Below are 21,712 nucleotides of genomic sequence, written 5' to 3'. Positions count from 1 at the left end.
TGACTATGGGCCATGTGGACCAAGATGTCGAGCGTAATTCGAAAGGATTCATGCTGTCCATGGCGAGCCCAAGATGTAAGTTACATGGCTCCCTCACAAAGTCCGGCCACTGATTGTCTATGTGCTTCCAAGCTGCACAATCTACGGGAATCCTCAATGTGTCATCAGTGGACCGATGAGATGAATGCCATGTCATCAACTCCACTATGGATTTGCATCGGAACATGTGCTGTATTCTTGCAATGATTGGAAAGTGTCTCAAGACCTTTATTGGTATATGCTCACCCTGCAAGTCATCTCTATATCATTGTTTCCCACACTTCAAACAACTAGCCAAATCTCCATGCTCACGACGAAAGAGAATACAATCATTACAGCAAGCATGGATGGTATCATAATCCATACGGGCACCATTGTTAGCATCTTTTTCGCTTCATCTCTTGATGCAGGCATGGTATTTGGTGCAGGCAACATCTTCTGGAGCAACCTATCACAATTCAAAACATACATAGGCTTCGAATAATTATGATTCGGTACACTAATCCATACATGATGATTCTCAAAACAAACAATATCCAAATAATGAGTCGAATTAATGCAAGAGCTAACCTCTTTAAGGCCAAGACACTTGTATCCGACCACCCATACTTTACTTACAGATTCAAGATTGAGAGACAAGCACGTAGTTTAGACATCCTAACACCCTCGTATAATCATGTTGATTGCAACTCTCGCATTTTGACCTCAGACTCTATACATGGGATGTAGTACCCCTAAAAATAGAATCCATCATGTCGACCATACCATTGTCATCATCTAGGAGACTATAGTGTTGCTCAAAGTGTGAAGGTATATGTGTACCCTCGTCAGCCTCCTCATCCTGTATTAAGATTTCATGTAAATATAAGATCTTGTCTCAAGATTTCGTACCATAATGGTATCCAATATTAACCGCGAACTTAAATAGCTTTGACTTACTAATAATCCATCAACACGTGCAACACCAATGGTGGGTACTGGTTCGGGCTCCTCCCCATACATCCGAAAGTGGTGCATGATAATATGACATTGATGTCGTACTTCTCGCTTGCAATGAGTGCAATGACAATATAACCTCTCTATAAGCCATTTTGTGCTCCCGGGCATTGGCGCATCATCGGACGAGCTTCCACTCATCCCTTCCATCTGCACTTATAAAATCACAACATAAGTTGCAAGGAAATATATTAACAGTTATAAAATAGCATCTATGAGATTCTTTTTTAACTTTAAATAAAAAGTGTTTTGAAGCATCACTATATAGCGACGTTTTGACCTGTTCCATCACTATATAGCGATGATTTGCTCTGTTCCATCGCTATATAGTGACGCTTTTAAATAAAAGTGTCGCTATATAGTGACTGACTAGCGTCGCTATATAGCGACGCTGTGGGCTAAAACCCGAAACCGTGCGACACGGAGCTTTCTTTAGCAATCTCTATTGTAAGAAAAGCAATCTCTCCTCCCACCTATATCCAACGACCTTGCTTTCCTTCACTCTATTCTCCACTCCTCACCACTACTCACCCCTCTCCTAACACTTGTGCTCCCTCTCCACCCTTCTCCCTCTTTGCTTGTGTGAAAAGAAGTTTTTCAAGAAGGTGAGTCTCTTTGAACAATGTAGGTTCGTTTTTTGTGAGATTTCGTTTTGTGAGTGTTGAAGCATGTTTCTCTTTGTATTGCTAAGGCTATGTGCTAGTTTTTATGCTTGATTTTCAAGGATTAAAGACAAAAAACGAGATTTTGTGAAAGAAAGAAGACTCACCTCTTCTAGTCTTTTTTGTATTTCTCTTCCTTCTCTTTCTCCTTGTCTCCTCAATCCAACCTCTTTGAGAAGTTGCTTCTTTAAACTCCTCCTTCCTCTAAGTAGTTATTTGAAAAATGGTATGTTTTCTCTCTTTTGTAGGGCCAGTCCACAAAACACCGAGCAGGACTATTCCAGGTAAGAAACTGCTTCCTCATTTTTCCTTTTGTTATTTTTGTTATTTGCATTAGCTTGTAGCTAGCGCCTTAAGCACTAGTTGCAGTGATGGGAGTAGGAACCCTCTCTTCCCCTCTCTTCCCCTCTCTTCCCTCTTCTTTCCCTCTTTTCTCCTCTTCCTTCTCTTCTTTTTCCCTCTTCTTTTTCCCCTCTTTCAATCTCTTTTTCCCTCTTCTTTTTCCCCCTCTTTCAATCTCTTTTTCCCTCTTCTTCTCTCTTTCCTTTCCCTCTTCTTCTCTCTTTCCCCCCCTTTTTCCCCTCTTCCAAATTCTTTTCCTTTCCCTCTTCTTCCTCTTTTCCTCCCTCTTTCCCCCCTCTTTCCCCTCTTTCATGCTCATGCTCTTATGCTCATGCATAAGCATGAGCATATGTCTCTTTCTCTTATGCTCATGCATAAGCATAAGCATGAGCATATGTCTCTTTCTCTTATGCTCATGCATAAGCATAAGCATGAGCATATGTCTCCTTCTCTTATGCTTATGCATGAGCATATGTCTCCTCTTATGCATAAGCATATGTCTCCTCTTATGCATAAGCATAATCATATCCATAAGAGAAGGTGACATATGCTCATGCTCATGCTTATGCATGAGCATAAGAGAAGGAGACATATGCTCATGCATAAGCATGAGCATATGTCTCCTTCTCCTTCTCCTTCTCCTTCTCCTCTTTTCCTCTTTCCCCTATTTGAATCTCTTTTCCTCTTTTCCTCCCTCTTTTCCCTCCTCTTTCATGCTCATTCTCTTATGCTCATGCATAAGCATAAGCATAAGCATGAGCATATGTCTCATTCTCTTATGCTTATGCTTATGCTTATGCTTCTGCATAAGCATAAGCATAAGAGAAGGAGACATATGATCATGCTTATGCTTATGCATGAGCATAAGAGAAGGAGACATATGCTCATGCTTATGCTTATGTCTCCTTCTCTTATGCTCATCCATAAGCATAAGCATAAGCATGAGCATATGTCTCATTGTCTTATGCTTATGCTTATGCATGAGCATATGTCTCCTCTTATGCATAAGCATAAGCATAAGCATAAGAGAAGAAGACATATGCTCATGCTTATGCTTATGCATGAGCATAAGAGAAGGAGACATATGCTCATGCTTATGCATGAGCATGAGCATAAGAGAAGGAGACATATGCTCATGCATAAGCATAAGCATAAGCATGAGCATAAGCATATGTCTTCTCCTTCTCTTCTCCTTCTCCTTCTCCTCTTTTCCTTTTTCCCCTCTTTGAATCTCTTTTCCTCTTTTCCTCCCTCTTTTCCCCCCTGTTTCCCTTCTTTCATGCTCATGCATAAGCATAAGCATGAGCATGATCATATGTCTCCTTCTCTTATGCTCATGCATAAGCATAAGCATGAGCATATGTCTCCTTCTCTTATGCTTCTGCTCATGAGCATAAGCATAAGAGAAGGAGACATATGCTCATGCTTATGCTTATGTATCCTTCTCTTATGCTCATGCATAAGCATAAGCATGAGCATATGTCTCATTCTCTTATGCTTATGCTTATGCTTATGCATGAGCATATGTCTCCTCTTATGCATAAGCCTAAGCATAAGCATAAGAGAAGGAGACATATGATCATGCTTATGCTTATGCATGAGTATAAGAGAAGGAGACATATCCTCATGCTTATGCTTATGTCTCCTTCTCTTATGCTCATGCATAAGCATAAGCATGAGCATATGTCTCATTGTCTTATGCTTATGCTTATGCATGAGCATATGTCTCCTCTTATGCATAAGCATAAGAGAAGAAGACATATGCTCATGCTTATGCTTATGCATGAGCATAAGAGAAGGAGACATATGCTCATGCATAAGCATGAGCATGAGCATAAGAGAAGGAGACATATGCTCATGCATAAGCATAAGCATAAGCATAAGCATGAGCATAAGCATATGTCTTCTCCTTCTCTTCTCCTTCTCCTTCTCCTCTTTTCCTTTTTCCCCTCTTTGAATCTCTTTTCCTCTTTTCCCCCCTCTTTCCCTTCTTTCATGCTCATGCATAAGCATAAGCATAAGCATGAGCATATGTCTCCTTCTCTTATGCTCATGCATAAGCATAAGCATGAGCATATGTCTCCTTCTCTTATGCTTATGCTCATGAGCATAAGCATAAGAGAAGGAGACATATGCTCATTCTTATGCTTATGTCTCCTTCTCATATGCTCATGCATAAGCATAAGCATGAGCATATGTCTCATTCTCTTATGCTTATGCTTATGCTTATGCATGAGCATATGTCTCCTCTTATGCATAAGCATAAGAGAAGGAGACATATGCTCATGCTTATGCTTATGCATGAGCATAAGAGGAGACATATGCTCATGCATAAGCATGAGCATATGTCTCCTTCTCCTTCTCCTTCCCCTCTTTGAATCTCTTTTCCTCTTTTCCTCCCTCTTTTCCCCCATCTTTCCCCTCTTTCATGCTCATGCTCTTATGCTCATGCATAAGCATAAGCATAAGACAAGGAGACATATGCTCATGCTTATGCTTATGCATGAGCATAAGAGACGGATACATATGCTAAGAGAAGCGAGATTCTTCTCTCTACTATCTCAGAGGACCTCAGCAATTCCCTCTCCTACACTGACGACTGGACCTACTACCTAGCCATCCCCTCGTGCCCCTCCGATCAAGGGGTCATCACCTGCGCATGCCTATCGTAAGGGAAGGAAGAGTAGGAGGGGCCGCTTCTATTGTGCTGACTCGGGAGATGTAGACAAGTCAACACACTCACATCCCTATAGGTCTCCACTTGGTCCCGAGACACAGTATCAGTCAGGTCCCTTGCCCTCTCCTACTCCCACTGCTACTCCTCACTCTGGATGTGCTCGCACAACTTCCACTCCTTCTGACTTTGCCACTACCATCAGTCCTCCTTACCCAGTTGAGGACCTCTCCTATCAAATCATGGCTGTTGGTGGAGAGATAGAAGATAGAAAGGGAAAAGTAGTGATGGCCACCATGAGGCGGTTGATGAGCCATCACTTCAAGAGCAGCATTGCTAGTGATTGGTGGTATCAAGATGACCAAAAGAAGCAGAACACCTATTTCATTAATTTTGGACTTTTTTTGTTGTTTTTGGACGAAGCCCAAAAATCCTTCCCAAATGAAAACTTTACTTTGTGAAAATATCCTTCCCAAATCAAAATTTTACTTTCTGAAAATATTCTTCCCAAATCAAAAGTTCACTTTGTGGTACTATCATATTCACATAAAAATATTGTTTTTTCAATCTATACTTTTGCACCAACATGCAAGAATTTGAAATAATCCTATATTAGAAATTCTAGCTATATCTAAGTTATTTGCTAATTTAATTATTTTTAATATTTTTCCTTGACGTTTTTCCTTGACGTGATAAATTTATAAATCCATGAAAGGAGACTTAAATATTTCATGAAAATAACATTGTCACTCGCAATATGCACAAAATTTTTAAAACTTTTAATAAATAGAAAAAAGACATGATGCCATAAGACCCAAGTTTTGTATTGGACCAAAGAGGTATAATAGCAATTATAGCTATTATTATATGATTACATTGAGAGACGTTGCTCTCAGCTAGAGTCTTTATATCCAAAATGATATAGATTGAACATATGTTTACAATTTAAAGAGCCTCAATTCGTGCCATTTGCATAATTTGACTCCCCATTGTCTTATTGCTCAATGTCATGACAGTCCCTTGCCAGGTGCCATCTGCATAATTTGACTCCCACTTGTCTTGCCAAGCCTTGCCCCTTGGGTGCATTGACTCCCCATTGTCTTATTGCTCAATGTGATAGTCCCTTGCCAGGTGCCATCTGCATTAACTCCCTATTGTCTTGCCAAGCCTTGACCCTTGGGTGACATCCAGTGCAAAATACAGGTGCCATCTGCATTAACTCCCACAAGTTGTCTTGCCAAGCCTTGCCCCTTGGGTGCATTGACTCCCCATTGTCTTATTGCTCAATGTGATAGTCCCTTGCCAGGTGCCATCTACATTAACTCCCTATTGTCTTGGCAAGCCTTGACCCTTGGGTGACATCCAGTGCATATTTTGACTCTCATTTGACATAGGAGGTGATGACTCTGATTATAATTGTCTTGGATTGGCTTCTTGCCTAGTACCCAAATAAAATCCTTCAATGGACTTCAATACAAAGCTTTAATCATGGACATTCTTCATTTGCGCTGTCTCCTTCTACTTCCTTCATGGCAAGCATCCTTAAAAATTCATGTATATGCAAAATAGTTTGTTGTGGTATTTTTATTTTTCCTTCTACCTCATATCCCATGCGCTTCTTTGATTTCTTTGCCCTTGAATGCCAAGACAGTATGATTGTCTCCGTCGAAACTTGAGAGACCGCTTCATCATTTGGGACCCACTCCTTCATTATACAATTAGTATACAATGTGTTGTTATCCATATTCTCCTTCTGGCCCTTTGGCTCATACCATACCGCTGTAAATGTTGTAGCTCTCCCTTGGTCATCTCTTTGCACATCAACTACTTTTGCAACCCAAAACTTCACATTCTCATATTCATCATCCAATGGCCGAACCATAACAAAACAATCGACCTCTATATCTACTTGTGGCATAAACTCTCTCTTCTTCGGTCCACAATATGGACGTGGGAGTAATGATACAAATTCATTTTCAAAGACTGGATCTGGGTGCAAATCGTTATGAATATTTGGCCAAAATATATTGCATCTTCCTTGACATCCTTTGAGCCTCGCATTCTCTCAAGATCCTTTATTAAATTTCGTGTCTTGTTAATTACAGTGGTAGTGTGTTCTCTCCAAGTAGGCTTCGAATCAAGATATCTCCGTAGCATTTCCTCTTTGTATGTAATAAATGCTTTTAATCCTTCTATTTCACAGTTAGACCTCTCATTGAATTCTTGTATAGGAGCCCATGTTGGATACCTTTCCTTGCTGGGAATTGAAGTTAAGAGACTGTAAGGTTCTTCAGGTTCCCATTTTGTATCATGAGAATATTGTTGCCATTGCATTACGGGTTTTTCATCTTTTAAAAAAAAATGAAAGTAGTGTGGATTGGTATGACCTGTCGATGCATCACCACCCGTTTGTATGAAAGGTAGAATGAAGCTCTTCCAATCATGCATTCTTTCGAGCCTCTCACATATTGTACTTTCCTTACGACCACCAACTTGCCTGCCACATCTTCTTACCAAGTCATCTATTGTCTCCACATCCTTGCATTTAAGCTCCCTTGAGACTGTGCTAAAAACCTGATCGATATCCTCATGTGTATGCCCAACTGTGTATGCCCAACATACAAAAATCCACATTCGACCTCATTGAAGATTCGATGAGCAACTAGCATGGAGCAGAATGCAAACATGAGTACATTCTTATTTTCTTGCTAGCAATTATCAGCTTGTATTCTCAAAGTCAGTGGTAGGCGACCTTTTTCTGCATGTACATTGCAAATTGCCTTCATGATAGATGTTACAACTTGATTGCTATCATGTAGATGCAAGGAATCAATCCATATATCTGCAAAGAACTTAATTCCATGCACTAACACTCCACATAGATGTGTCTTTAGAAAGTTATTTCCTTGTAATTTAGGTGGAGTGGCAACAAAACGAGGCAATGTTGTTGTATTCTGATCCATGCCATCTACAATAAGGCACATGTAGTCATCGGGATGCGAAATAGCTTGCTCCTTCCAAAATGCATATTTTTGTCTGGAATGTCGAATAAGGTCATGATGAGATTTTTGGTTTTTTTTGTATAATTCCCTTTGATTTGGACATGTTGCACTCTCAATCGCTCGCTTTAAATCATCACAGACATTGCACTTTGACATTTTTTGCCTCCTTGGGATTTTAACATATCCAAAGTTCTTCTTCCAAAGAGTATACAAAGTATGAGAAGAAGCTACGGCATCCCCTCTTTGCCTTTGCTTTTCTACAATAGAGTCAAATACTTCGAGCTTTGTCAAGCCCGTTGGAAGGTGCATTTTAGTGATCGCATCACCATTAGGGAGTTTGGTAGATATATGGGGTTGAGGTAAAGCATTTTCATGTATGAAGTCTTGCAAAATTACTGTTGCCCTGACAGTTGAGATTCTTGATTTGGACCTTCCTCTATTACCGTGAATGCTAAATTTGTTGCCGCCCTTTGCCTTGGTGACTAAATCCCAATATGTACCATGGGATAATCCAGTAATATTGCGATATGCCTTATTGCAAATCCTTTTTCCATTTACGAGAGGTTTTACCTTTTGTCTTGAACTTATCCTTTTATTGCCATTCTGAAGAAAGCAAGAGAGACTTGTGAGAAGGTATTCATTTCTTTCGCTTCCTCTTCTTTGCCACATGTGTCCTCTACATTCCCTGATGTCTGCAAGATCAATGAAGTGCATACATCTTCGCTTGCAACATAGATATCCCAATGCATTTAACATGTTCTCCTCCTTCATTACTCTCTTCCTCTTTGGTTGCTTTTGTGGATCTGCCTGGATTCGCTTTCTCTTCATGCATATGTATGACCGTTTTCGTTCCTCGTGCACGTTGTTATCTGTATTTATGCACTTCTTCTCCTCAAAGTTTGTTTGTAACCGAGCATCCATGATTGGTCGTTGCATCCTTGGCCATATCACAATCAAAGTTAAATATTGAATAATCCTCTGTTGATCTCATCCTCGTTTTTAACATACTCTTAGGACCATTCAATGATATCAATATTCTACGAGAGTATTGAGAACCTTGAAACTCTTCCACTCCTGAGAGAACATCAGTCATTGGGACATCTTGCATGGCTTTCACAAATCCACAAGCTTGATTGACACCAGGTTTGTTAATATGCATGAACTCATTCACACTTGACAAGACATCACTATTGAAACCTTTGCCCTTCTCACTGTGCAAGAATTCATCCACCCCAGATAAGGCTTCGCTTCTAAAATCATTTTGTTTCTCACAACCAATGAACTCATCCACTCCAGATAAGATGTCATTTCTATAATTGAGTATATTGAAATCATCCACATTTGAAATGATAGAGCCTGGCACATGGGCACACTTTTTAGGTCCTTTGATATTGTAGTATACCTTGTCTTTATCATTGAAAACCACATGCCTCTTTCTCATGTTTAAAAATTGCATGCTCCATCTTATATTCTTGCCTACCTCATAGTAGGGATCACATAAGGATGTTATGTTATCAACCATACCATCATCAGTGACTTTTAGAATCCTCATCTATGCAAATGACCATTGCTCCACTTGTTCAAATCCCAATACTTCACCTTCTGCTACAGTCTTATTTGCAAATGATCTCATTTGTAAAATGTCCCCTATAGTAAAATCCAAGGTGGTGCACTTTGTATTCTTGATAATGTCTGTTGCATAAGTCTCATCTTTGTCCCATGCTATAAATGATTTGTTGGATGTATTGTAGGGCATAACATCTCCAAGTGTTTCCATATCTCCACATTTATACTTTAGCTCAACATGTGCGCTAAGAATCTTTGATACAGTAACTGCCACCTTATCTTCGCCAAGTCTTCGAAAGTGGCAAACTGAATTGGGATCACTATCATGGATTGTAGCAAATGCAACTACTTCTCTTTTGCTACGTAAAATCACATCCATCCTTGGAACAAAATCTATAGCCATCTCCTTTGTGAGAGTCCTTCGCAAGCAAGCTACAGTAGCAACAATTACATAAATATTAGCCTCTTTTTAATAATCTACTCATTTATTATAATTTTTACTTAGTACTTAATTTATTAGTGGGAGAAGTTATTTGATCAAGTACTCATCAGATGGACACGCCAAGTTATCCCTTGCATGGTCGATCGAGAATTAAATACTATTTTTGCTCTAGTGTCATGCACATCCGTAAAAAAACATGTTGCTAGGTATGTTATCCAATCAAGCACTTAAGAGATGGGCATGCCACTTTGCATGTAAGTCAATTCCACCTAGTTGAAGGTGTGTGCAAAGTATTGTGCCCATCAGATATGCTTTGCATTGTCGATCAAGCATAAAACACTGTTTTTGGCTTAGTGTCATGCACAACCATGAAAAAACACGGTCCTAAGTGTGTTAATCAAACAAGTACTTATTGGATGGGGGCTCCACTTTTCACGCAAGTCCGTTTCAACTAGGTTGAGATGCGTGCAAAGTATTGTCACCATCGGATATGCTCTGCATGGTCAATTATGCATTATACAACATTTTTCCCGTAGTGATATGCACATCTGCAAAAAAACACGCCCTTAGGTATGTTATCTGACCAAGTACTTATCGGATGGGTGTGCCTCTTTGAGAAAATTTCAATACCACCTAGGTTAAGGCATAGGAAAATTATTGTTCCCATCGGATATGCTTTGCATGGTCGATCGAGCATTAAATACCATTTTTGCCTTAGTGTCATGCACATCCGTAAAAAAACACGTTGCTAGGTGTGTTATCCGATCAAGTACTTATGCGATGGGAATGCCACTTTGCAAGTAAGTCAATTCCACCTAGTTAAAGGTGTGTGCAAAGTATTGTGCCCATCAGATATGCTTTGCATTGTGGATCAAGCATAAAACACCGTTTTTGCCTTAGTATCATGCACAACCATATAAAAACACAGCCCTAGGTGTGTTATTCAAACAAGTACTTATCGGATGGGGGCTCCACCTTCCACCCAAGACCGTTTCAACTATGTTGAGGTGCGTGCAAAGTATTATCACCATCAGATATGCTTTGCATGGTCGATCACGCATTATACACCATTTTATCCCGAGTGATATGCACATCTGCAAAAAAACACGCCCTTAGGTGTGTTATCTGACCAAGTACTTATCGGATGGGTGTGCCCCTTTGAGAACATTCCAATACCACCTAGGTTGAGGTGTACAAAAAATGTTGTGCCTATCGGATATCCTTTGCATGATCGATCGAGCAATAAATACTATTTTTGCTCGTGTCATGCACATCCGTAAAAAAACACGCTGCTAGGTATGTTATCCGATCAAGCACTTATGGGATGGGAGTGCCACCTTGCATGTAAGTCAATTCCACCTAGTTGAATGTTTGTGCAAAGTATTGTGCCCATCGGATATTCTTTTCATTATCGATCAAGCATAAAACAACGTTTTTGCCTTAGTGTCATTCACAACCATGAAAAAACACGGTCCTAGGTGTGTGAATCAAACAAGTACTTATCGGATGGGGGCTCCACTTTGCACGCAAGTTTTTTTCATCTACGTTGAGGTGCGTGCAAAGTATTGTCACCATCGGATATGATTTGCATGGTCGATCACGCATTATACACCGTTTTTTCCCTAGTGATATGCACATCCGCAAAAAAACACGCCCTTAGGTGTGTTATCTGACCAAGTACTTATCGGATGGGTGTGCCTCTTTGAGAACATTTCAATACCATCTAGGTTGCGGTGTAGGAAAAGTATTGTGCCCATCAGATTTCCTCTGCATTTTTGCTCTAGTGTCATGCACATCTGTAAAAAAAACACACTGCTAAGTATGTTATCCGATCAAGCACTTATGGGATGGGTGTGCCACTTTGCATGTAAGTCAATTCCACCTAGTTGAAGGTGTGTGCAAAGTATTGTGCCCATCAGATATGCTTTGCATTGTGGATCAAGCATAAAACACCGTTTTTGCCTTAGTGTCATGCACAACCATGAAAAACCACGGTCCTAAATGTGTTAATCAAACAAGTACTTATCGGATGGGGGCTCCAGTTTGCACGCAAGTCTGTTTCAACTAGGTTGAGGTGCATGCAAAGTATTTTCACCATCCGATATGCTCTGCATGGTCGATTACGCATTATACAACGTTTTTCCCGTAGTGATATGCACATCCGCAAAAAAACAGGCCCTTAGGTATGTTATCTGACCAAGTACTTATCGGATGGGTGTGCCTCTTTGAGAAAATTTCAATACCACCTAGTTTAAGGTGTAGGAAAAGTATTGTGCCCATCGGATATGCTTTGCATGGTCGATCGAGCATTAAATACCATTTTTGCCTTCGTGCCATGCACATCTGTAAAATAACACGCTGCTAGGTGTGTTATCCGATCAAGTACTTATGCGATGGGAATGCCACTCGGCATGTGAGTCAAATCCACCTAGTTGAAGGTGTGTGCAAAGTATTGTGCCCATCGGATATGCTTTGCATTGTCGATCAAGCATAAAACACCGTTTTTGCCTTAGTGTCATGCACAACCATATAAAAACACAGCCGTATGTGTGTTATTCAAACAAGTACTTATCGGGTGGGGGCTCCACTTTGCAAGCAAGTCCGTTTCAACTATGTTGAGGTGCGTGCAAATTATTGTCACCAGCCGATATGATTTGCATGGTCGATCACGCATTATACACCATCTTTTCCCTAGTGATATGGACATTCGCAAAAAAACACGCCCTTAGGTGTGTTATCTTACCAAGTACTTGTCGGATGGGTGTGCCTCTTTGAGAACATTTCAATACCACCTAGGATGAGGCGTACGAAAAGTGTTGTGCCCATCGGATATCCTTTGCATGGTCGATCGAGCATTAAATACGATTTTTGCTCAATGCACATCCGTAAAAAAACACGCTGCTAGGTATGTTATCCAATCAAGCACTTATGGGATGGGCATGCCACTTTGCATGTAAGTCAATTCCACATATTTGAAGGTGTGTGCAAAGTATTGTGCCCATAGGATATGCTTTGCATTGTCGATCAAGCATAAAACACCGTTTTTGCCTTAGTGTCATGCACAACCATGAAAAAACACGGTCCTAGGTGTGTTATTCAAACAAGTACTTATCGGATGGGGGATCCACTTTGCACGCAAGTCCCTTTCAACTACATTGAGGTGTGTGCAAAGTATTGTCACCATCCGATATGCTTTCCATGGTCGATCACGCATTATACACCATTTTTTCCTTAGTGATATGGACATCCACAGAAAAACACGCCCTTAGGTGTGTTATCTGACCAAGTACTTGTCGGATGGGTGTGCCTCTTTGAGAACATTTCAATACCACCTAGGATGAGGCGTACAAAAAGTGTTGTGCCCATCGGATATCCTTTGCATGGTCGATCGAGCATTAAATACTATTTTTGCTCGTGTCATGCACATCCGTAAAAAAACACGCTGCTAGGTATGTTATCCAATCAAGCACTTATGGGATGGGCATGCCAATTTGCATGCAAGTCAATTCCACCTATTTGAAGGTGTGTGCAAAGTATTGTGCCCATCGGATATGCTTTGCATTGTCAATCAAGCATAAAACACCGAGCATAAAACACCGTTTTTGCCTTAGTGTCATGCACAACCATGAAAAAACACGGTCCTAGGTGTGTTAATCAAACAAGTACTTATTGGATGGGGGCTCCACATTGCACGCAAGTCCGTTTTAACTACATTGAGGTGCCTGCAAAGTGTTGTCACCATCGGATATGCTTTGCATGGTCGACCATGCATTATACTCGTAGTGATATGCACATCCGCAAAAAAACACGCCCTTAGGTGTGTTATCTGACCAAGTACTTATCGGATGGGTGTGCCTCTTTGAGAACATTTCAATACCACCTAGGTTGAGCTGTACGAAAAGCGTTGTGCCCATCGGATATCCTTTGCATGGTTGATCAAGCATTAAATACTATTTTTGCTCGTGTCATGCACATCCGTAAAACAACACGCCGCTAGGTATGTTATCCAATCAAGCACTTATGGGATGGGCGTGCCACTTTGCATGTAAGTCAATTCCACCTAGTTGAAGGTGTGTGCAAAGTATTGTGCCCATCGGATATGCTTTGCATTGTCGATCAAGCATAAAACACCGTTTTTGCCTTAATGTCATGCACAACCATGAAAAAACACGGTCCTAGGTGTGTTATTCAAACAAGTACTTATCCGATGGGGGCTCCACTTTGCACGCAAGTCCATTTAACCTATGTTGAGGTGTGTGCAAAGTATTGTCACCATTGGGTATGCTTTGCATGGCCGATCACGCATTATACACCATTTTTTCTTTAGTGATATGCACATTTGCAAAAAAACACGCCCTTGGGTGTGTTATCTGACCAAGTACTTATCGGATGGGTGTGCCTCTTTGAGAACATTTCAATACCACCTAGGTTGAGGCATACGAAAAATTTTGTGCCCATCGAATATCCTTTGCATGGTCGATCGGGCATTAAATACTATTTTTGCTCTAGTGTCATGCACATCCATAAAAAAACACGTTGCTAGGTATGTTATCCGATCAAGCACTTATGGGATGGGAGTGCCACTTTGCATGTAAGTCAATTCCACCTGGTTGAAGGTGTGTGCAAAGTATTGTGCCCATAGGATATGCTTTGCATTGTCGATCAAGCATAAAACACCGTTTTGCCTTAGTGTCGTGCACAACCATGAAAAAACACGGTCCTAGGTGTGTTAATCAAACAAGTACTTATCGGATGGGGGATCCACTTTGCATGCAAGTCTGTATCAACTACGTTGAGGTGCGTGCAAAGTGTTGTCACCATTGGATATGATTTGCATGGTCGATCACGCATTATACACCGTTTTTTTCCTAGTGATATGCACATCCGCAAAAAAACACGCCCTTAGGTGTGTTATCTGACCAAGTACTTATCGGATGGGTGTGCCTCTTTGAGAAAAGTTCAATATCACCTAGTTTGTGGTGTAGGAAAATTATTCTGTCCATAGGATATCCTTTGCATTGTCGATCGCGCATTAAATACTATTTTTGATCGTGTCATGCACATCCGTAAAAAAAACATGCTGCTAGGTTTGTTATCCGATCAAGCACTTATGGGATGGGTGTGCCACTTTGCATGTAAGTCAATTCCACCTAGTTGAAGGTGTGTGCAAAGTATTGTGCCCATCAGATATGCGTTGCATTGTCGATCAAGCATAAAACACCGTATTTGGCTTAGTGTCATGCACAACCATGAAAAAACACGGTGCTAAGTGTGTTAATCAAACAAGTACTTATCGGATGGGGGCTCCAGTTCCACGCAAGTTTGTTTCAACTAGGTTGAGATGCATTCAAAGTATTGTCATCATCGAATATGCTCTACATGGTCGATTACGCATTATACAACGTTTTTCCCGTAGTGATATGCACATCTGCAAAAAAACACACCCTTAGGTATGTTATCTGACCAAGTACTTATCGGATGGGTGTGCCTCTTTGAGAACATTTCAATACCACCTAGGTTGCAGTGTAGGAAAAGTGTTGTGCCCATCCGATATCCTTTGCATGATCGATCGAGCAATAAATACTTTTTTTGCTCTAGTGTCATGCACATCCGTAAAAAAACACGCTGCTAGGTATGTTATCGGATCAAGCACTTATGGGATGGGAGTGACACTTTGCATGTAAGTCAATTCCACCTAGTTTAAGGTGTGTGCAAAGTATTGTGCCAATTGAACATGCTTTGCATTATCGATCAAGCATAAAACAATGTTTTTGCCTTAGTATCATGCACAACCATGGAAAAACACAGTCCTAGGTGTGTTAATCAAACAAGTACTTATCGGATGGGGGCTCCACTTTGCACACAAGTCTGTTTCAACTACATTGACGTCCGCGCAAAGTATTGTCACCATCGGATATGATTTGCATGGTCGATCACGCATTATACACCATTTTTTCCCTAGTGATATGCACATCCGTAAAAAAACACGCCCTTAGGTGTGTTATCTGACCAAGTACTTATCGGATGGGTGTGCCTCTTTGAGAACATTCCAATACCACCTAGGTTGCGGTGTGGGAAAAGTATTGTGCCTATTAGATATCCTTTGCTTGCTCGATCGAGCATTAAATACTATTTTTGCTCTAGTGTCATGCACATCCGTAAAAAAAACACGCTGCTAGGTATGTTATCTGATCAAGCACTTATGGGATGGGTGTGCCACTTTGCATGTAAGTCAATTCCACCTAGTTGAAGGTGTGTGCAAAATATTGTGCCCATCGGATATGATTTGCATTGTCGATCAAGCATAAAACACCATTTTTGCCTTAGTGTCGTGCACAACCACGAAAAAACACGGTCCTAGGTGTGTTAATCAAACAAGTACTTATCAGATGGCGGCTCCACTTTGCACGCAAGTCCATTTCAACTACGTTGAGGTATGCACAAAGTATTGTCACCATCGGATATGATTTGCATGGTCGATCATGCATTATACACCATTTTATCCCTAGTGATATGCACATCCATAGGAAAAGTATTGTGCCCATCGGATATCCTTTGCATGGTCGATCGACCATTAAATACCATTTTTGCTCTAGTGTCATGCACATCCGTTTAAAAAAAATGCGGTATAGGAAAAGTATTGTGCTCATCGGATATCCTTTGCATGGTCAATCGACCATTAAATACCATTTTTGCTCTAGTGTCATGCACATCCATAAAAAAAACACGCTGCTAGGTATGTTATGCGATGAAGCACTTATGGGATGGGTGTGCCACTTTGCATGTAAGTCAATTCCACCTAGTTGAAGGTGTGTGCAAAGTATTGTACCCATCGGATATGCTTTGCATTGTCGATCAAGCATAAAACACCGTGTGTTAATCAAACAAGTACTTATCCAAATGGGGGCTCCAGTTTGCATGCAAGTCCGTTTAAACTAGTTTGAGATGCGTGCAAAGTATTGTCACCATTGGATATGCTCTGCATGGTCGATTACGCATTGTACAACATTTTTCCCGTAGTGATATGCACATCCGCAAAAAAACACGCCCTTAAGTATGTTATCTGACCAAGTACTTATCGGATGGGTGTGCCTCTTTGAGAAGATTTCAATACCACCTAGGTCGCGGTGTAGGAAAAGTGTTGTGCCCATGGGATATCCTTTGCATGATCGATCGAGCAATAAATACTATTTTTGCTCTAGTGTCATGCACATCCGTAAAAAAACACGCCGCTAGGTATGTTATCTGATCAAGCAGTTATGGAATGGGAGTGCCACTTTGCATGTAAGTCAATTCCACCTAGTTGAAGGTGTGTGCAAAGTATTGTGCCCATCAAATATGCTTTGCATTGTTGATCAAGCATAAAACAACGTTTTTGCCTTAGTGTCATGCACAACCATGAAAAAACACGGTCCTAGGTGTGTTAATCAAACAAGTACTTATCGGATGGGGGATCCACTTTGCATGCAAGTCTGTTTCAACTACTTTGAGGTGCACGCAAAGTATTGTCACCATCGGATATGATTTGCATGGTCGATCATGCATTATACACCGTTTTTCCCCTAGTGATATGCACATCCACAAGAAAACACGCCCTTAGATGTGTTATCTGACCAAGTACTTATCGGATGGCTGTGCCTCTTTGAGAACATTCCAATACGACCTAGGTTACGGTGTATGAAAAGTATTGTGCCCATCAGATATCCTTTGCATGGTCGATCGAGCATTAAATACTATTTTTTCTCTAGTGTCATGCACATCCCTAAAAAAAACACGCTGCTACGTATGTTATCTGATCAAGCACTGATGGGATGGGTGTGCCACTTTGCATGTAATTCAATTTCACCTATTTGAAGGTGTGTACAAAGTATTGTGCCCATCGGATATGATTTGCATTGTCGATCAACCATAAAACACCGTTTATGCATTAGTGTCATGCTCAACTATGAAAAAACACGGTCCTAGGTGTGTTAATCAAACAACTACTTATCGAATGGGGGCTCCACTTTGCACGCAAGTCTGTTTCAACTACCTTGAGGTCCGCGCAAAGTATTGTCACCATCGGATATGATTTGCATGCTCGATCATGCATTATACACCGTTTTTTCCCTAGTGATACGCACATCCGCAAAAAAACATGCCCTTAGGTGTGTTATCTGACCAAGTACTTATCGGATGGGTGTGCCTCTTTGAGAACATTTCAATACCACCTAGGTTGTGGTGTAGGAAAAGTATTGTGCCCATCAGATATCCTTTGCATGGTCGATCGAGCATTAAATACTATTTTTGCTCTAGTGTCATGCACATCCGTAAAAAAAATATGCTGCTAGGTATCTTATCTAATCAAGCACCTATGGGATGGGTGTGACACTTTGCATCTAAGTCAATTCCACCTATTTGAAGGTGTGTGCAAAGTATTGTGCCCATCAGATATGCTTTGCATTGTCGATCAAGCATAAAACACTGTTTTTGTCTTAGTGTCATGCACAACCATGAAAAAACACGGTCGTAAGTGTGTTAATCAAACAAGTACTTATCGGATGGGGGCTCCAGTTTGCACGCAAGTCCGTTTCAACTAGTTTGAGATGCGTGCAAAGTATTGTCACCATCGGATATGCTCTGCATGGTCGATTAGGCATTATACAATGTTTTCCCCGTAGTGATATGCACATCCGCAAAAAACCACGCCCTTAGGTATGTTATCTGACCAAGTACTTATCGGATGGGTGTGCCTCTTTGAGAACGTTTCAATACCACCTAGGTTGTGGTTTAGGAAAAGTGTTGTGCCCATTGGATATCCTTTTCATGATCGATCGAGCAATAAATACTATTTTTGCTCTAGTATCATGCACAACCGTAAAAAAACACGCTGCTAGGTATGTTATCAGATCAAGCACTTATGGGATGGGAGTGCCACTTTGCATGTAATTCAATTCCACCTAGTTGAAGGTGTGTGCAAAGTATTGTGCCCATCGGATATGCTTTGCATTGTTGATCAAGCATAAAACAACGTTTTTGCCTTAATGTCATGCACAACCATGAAAAAACACAGTCCTAGGTGTGTTAATCAAACAAGTACTTATCGGATGGGGGCTCCACTTTGCACGTAAGTCTGTTTCAACTACGTTGAGGTGCGTGCAAAGTATTGTCACCATCGGATATGATTTGCATGGTCGATCACGCATTATACACTGTTTTTTCCCTAGTGATATGCACATCCGCAAAAAAACACGCCCTTAGGTGTGTTATCTGACCAAGTACTTATCTGATGGGTGTGCCTCTTTGAGAACATTCGATTAGCGCCTTGGTTGCAGTGTAGGAAAAGTATTGTGCCCATCGGATATCCTTTGCATGGTCGATCGAGCATTAAATACTATTTTTGCTCATGCACATCCGTAAAAAAAACACGTTGCTAGGTATGTTATCCGATCAAGCACTTATGGGATGGGTGTGCCACTTTGCATGTAAGTCAATTCCACCTAGTTGAATGTGTGTGCAAAGTATTGTGCCCATCGGATATCATTTGCATTGTCGATCAACCATAAAACACCATTTTTACCTTAGTGTCATGCACAACCATGAAAAAACACGGTCCTAGGAGTGTTAATCAAACAAGTACTTATCGGATGGGGACTCCACTTTGCATGCAAGTCCATTTCAACTACGTTGAGGTGAGTGCAAAGTATTGTCACCATCGGATATGATTTGCATGGTCGATCATGCATTATACACCATTTTTTCCGTAGTGATATGCACATCCGTAAAAAAACACGCCCTTAGGTGTGTTATCTAACCAAGTACTTATCGGATGGGTGTGCCTCTTTGAGAAAATTTCAATACCACCTAGGTTGAGGCGTACGAAAAGTGTTGTGCCCATCGAATATCCTTTGCATGGTCGATCGAGCATTAAATACTATTTTTGCTCTAGTGTCATGCACATCCGTAAAAAAACACGCTGCTAGGTATGCTATCTGATCAAGCACTTATGGGATGGGAGTGCCACTTTGCATGTAAGTCAATTCCACCTGGTTGAAGGTGTGTGCAAAGTATTGTGCCCATAGGATATGCTTTGCATTGTCGATCAAGCATAAAACACCGTTTTTGCCTTAGTGTCGTGCACAACAATGAAAAAACACGGTCCTAGGTGTGTTAATCAAACAAGTACTTATCGGATGGGGACTCCACTTTGCACACAAGTCCGTTTCTACTACGTTGAGGTGCGTGCAAAGTGTTTTCACCATTGGATATGCTTTGCATGGTTGATCACACATTATACACCGTTTTTTTCCTAGTGATATGCACATCCGCAAAAAAACACGCCCTTAGGTGTGTTATCTGACCAAGTACTTATCGGATGGGTGTGCCTCTTTGAGAACATTTCAATATCACCTAGGTTGTGGTGTAGGAAAATTATTCTGTCCATAGGATATCCTTTGCATGGTCGATCGAGCATTAAATACTATTTTTGCTCTAGTGTCATGCACATCCGTAAAACAAACATGCTGCTAGGTTTGTTATCCGATCAAGCACTTATGGGATGGGTGTGCCACTTTGCATGTAAGTCAATTCCACCTAGTTGAAGGTGTGTGCAAAGTATTGTGCCCATCAGATATGCTTTACATTGTCGATCAAGCATAAAACACCGTTTTTGGCTTAGTGTCATGCACAACCATGAGAAAGCACGGTCCTAAGTGTGTTAATCAAACAAGTACTTATCGGATGGGGGCTCTAGTTCCACGCAAGTTCGTTTCAACTAGGTTGAGATGCATGCAAAGTATTGTCACCATCGGATATGCTCTACATGGTCGATTACGCATTATACAACGTTTTTCCCGTAGTGATATGCACATTTGTAAAAAAACACGCCCTTAGGTATGTTATCTGACCAAGTACTTATCGGATGGGTGTGCCTCTTTGAGAACATTTCAATACCACCTAGGTTGCAGTGTAGGAAAAGTGTTGTGCCCATCCGATATCCTTTGCATGATCGATCGAGCAATCTATTTTTGCTCTAGTGTCATGCACATCCGTAAAAAAACACGCTGCTAGGTATGTTATCGGATCAAGCACTTATGGGATGGGAGTGACACTTTGCATGTAAGTCAATTCCACCTAGTTACACCGTTTTTTCCCTAGTGATATGCACATCCGCAAAAAAACACGCCCTTAGGTGTATTATCTGACCAAGTACTTATCGGATGGGTGTGCCTCTTTGAGAACATTCCAATACCACCTAGGTTGCGGTGTGGGAAAAGTATTATGCCTATCGGATATCCTTTGCTTGCTCAATCGAGCATTAAATACTATTTTTGCTCTAGTGTCATGCACATCCGTAAAAAAAACACGCTGCTAGGTATGTTATCCAATCAAGCACTTATGGGATGGGTGTGCCACTTTGCATGTAAGTCAATTCCACCTAGTTGAAGGTGTGTGCAAAGTATTGTGCCCATCGGATATGATTTGCATTGTCGATCAAGCATAAAACACCGTTTTTGCCTTAGTGTCATGCAGAACCTTCAACTACGTTGAGGTGCGGCAAAGTATTGTCACCATCGGATATGATTTGCATGGTCGATCATGCATTATACACCATTTTATCCCTAGTGATATGCACATCCATAGGAAAAGTATTGTGCCCATCGGATATCCTTTGCATGGTAGATCGACCATTAAATACCATTTTTGCTCTAGTGTCATGCACATCCGTTTAAAAAAAATGCGGTATAGGAAAAGTATTGTGCCCATCGGATATCCTTTGCATGGTCAATCGACCATTAAATACCATTTTTGCTCTAGTGTCATGCACATCCATTAAAAAAAACGCTGCTAGGTATGTTATCCGATCAAGCACTTATGGGATGGGTGTGCCACTTTGCATGTAAGTCAATTCCACCTAGTTGAAGGTGTGTGCAAAGTATTGTACCCATCGGATATGCTTTGCATTGTCGATCAAGCATAAAACACCGTGTGTTAATCAAACAAGTACTTA

This window comes from Dipteris shenzhenensis, chromosome 16, assembly GCF_047967505.1.
Source record: "Dipteris shenzhenensis isolate YYH24624 ecotype China chromosome 16, Dip_SZ_1.0, whole genome shotgun sequence".
In the NCBI taxonomy this organism is placed as follows: domain Eukaryota; kingdom Viridiplantae; phylum Streptophyta; class Polypodiopsida; order Gleicheniales; family Dipteridaceae; genus Dipteris; species Dipteris shenzhenensis.
The sequence above is the reverse complement of the archived record's forward strand: the minus strand, read 5'-3'. Positions refer to the sequence as shown.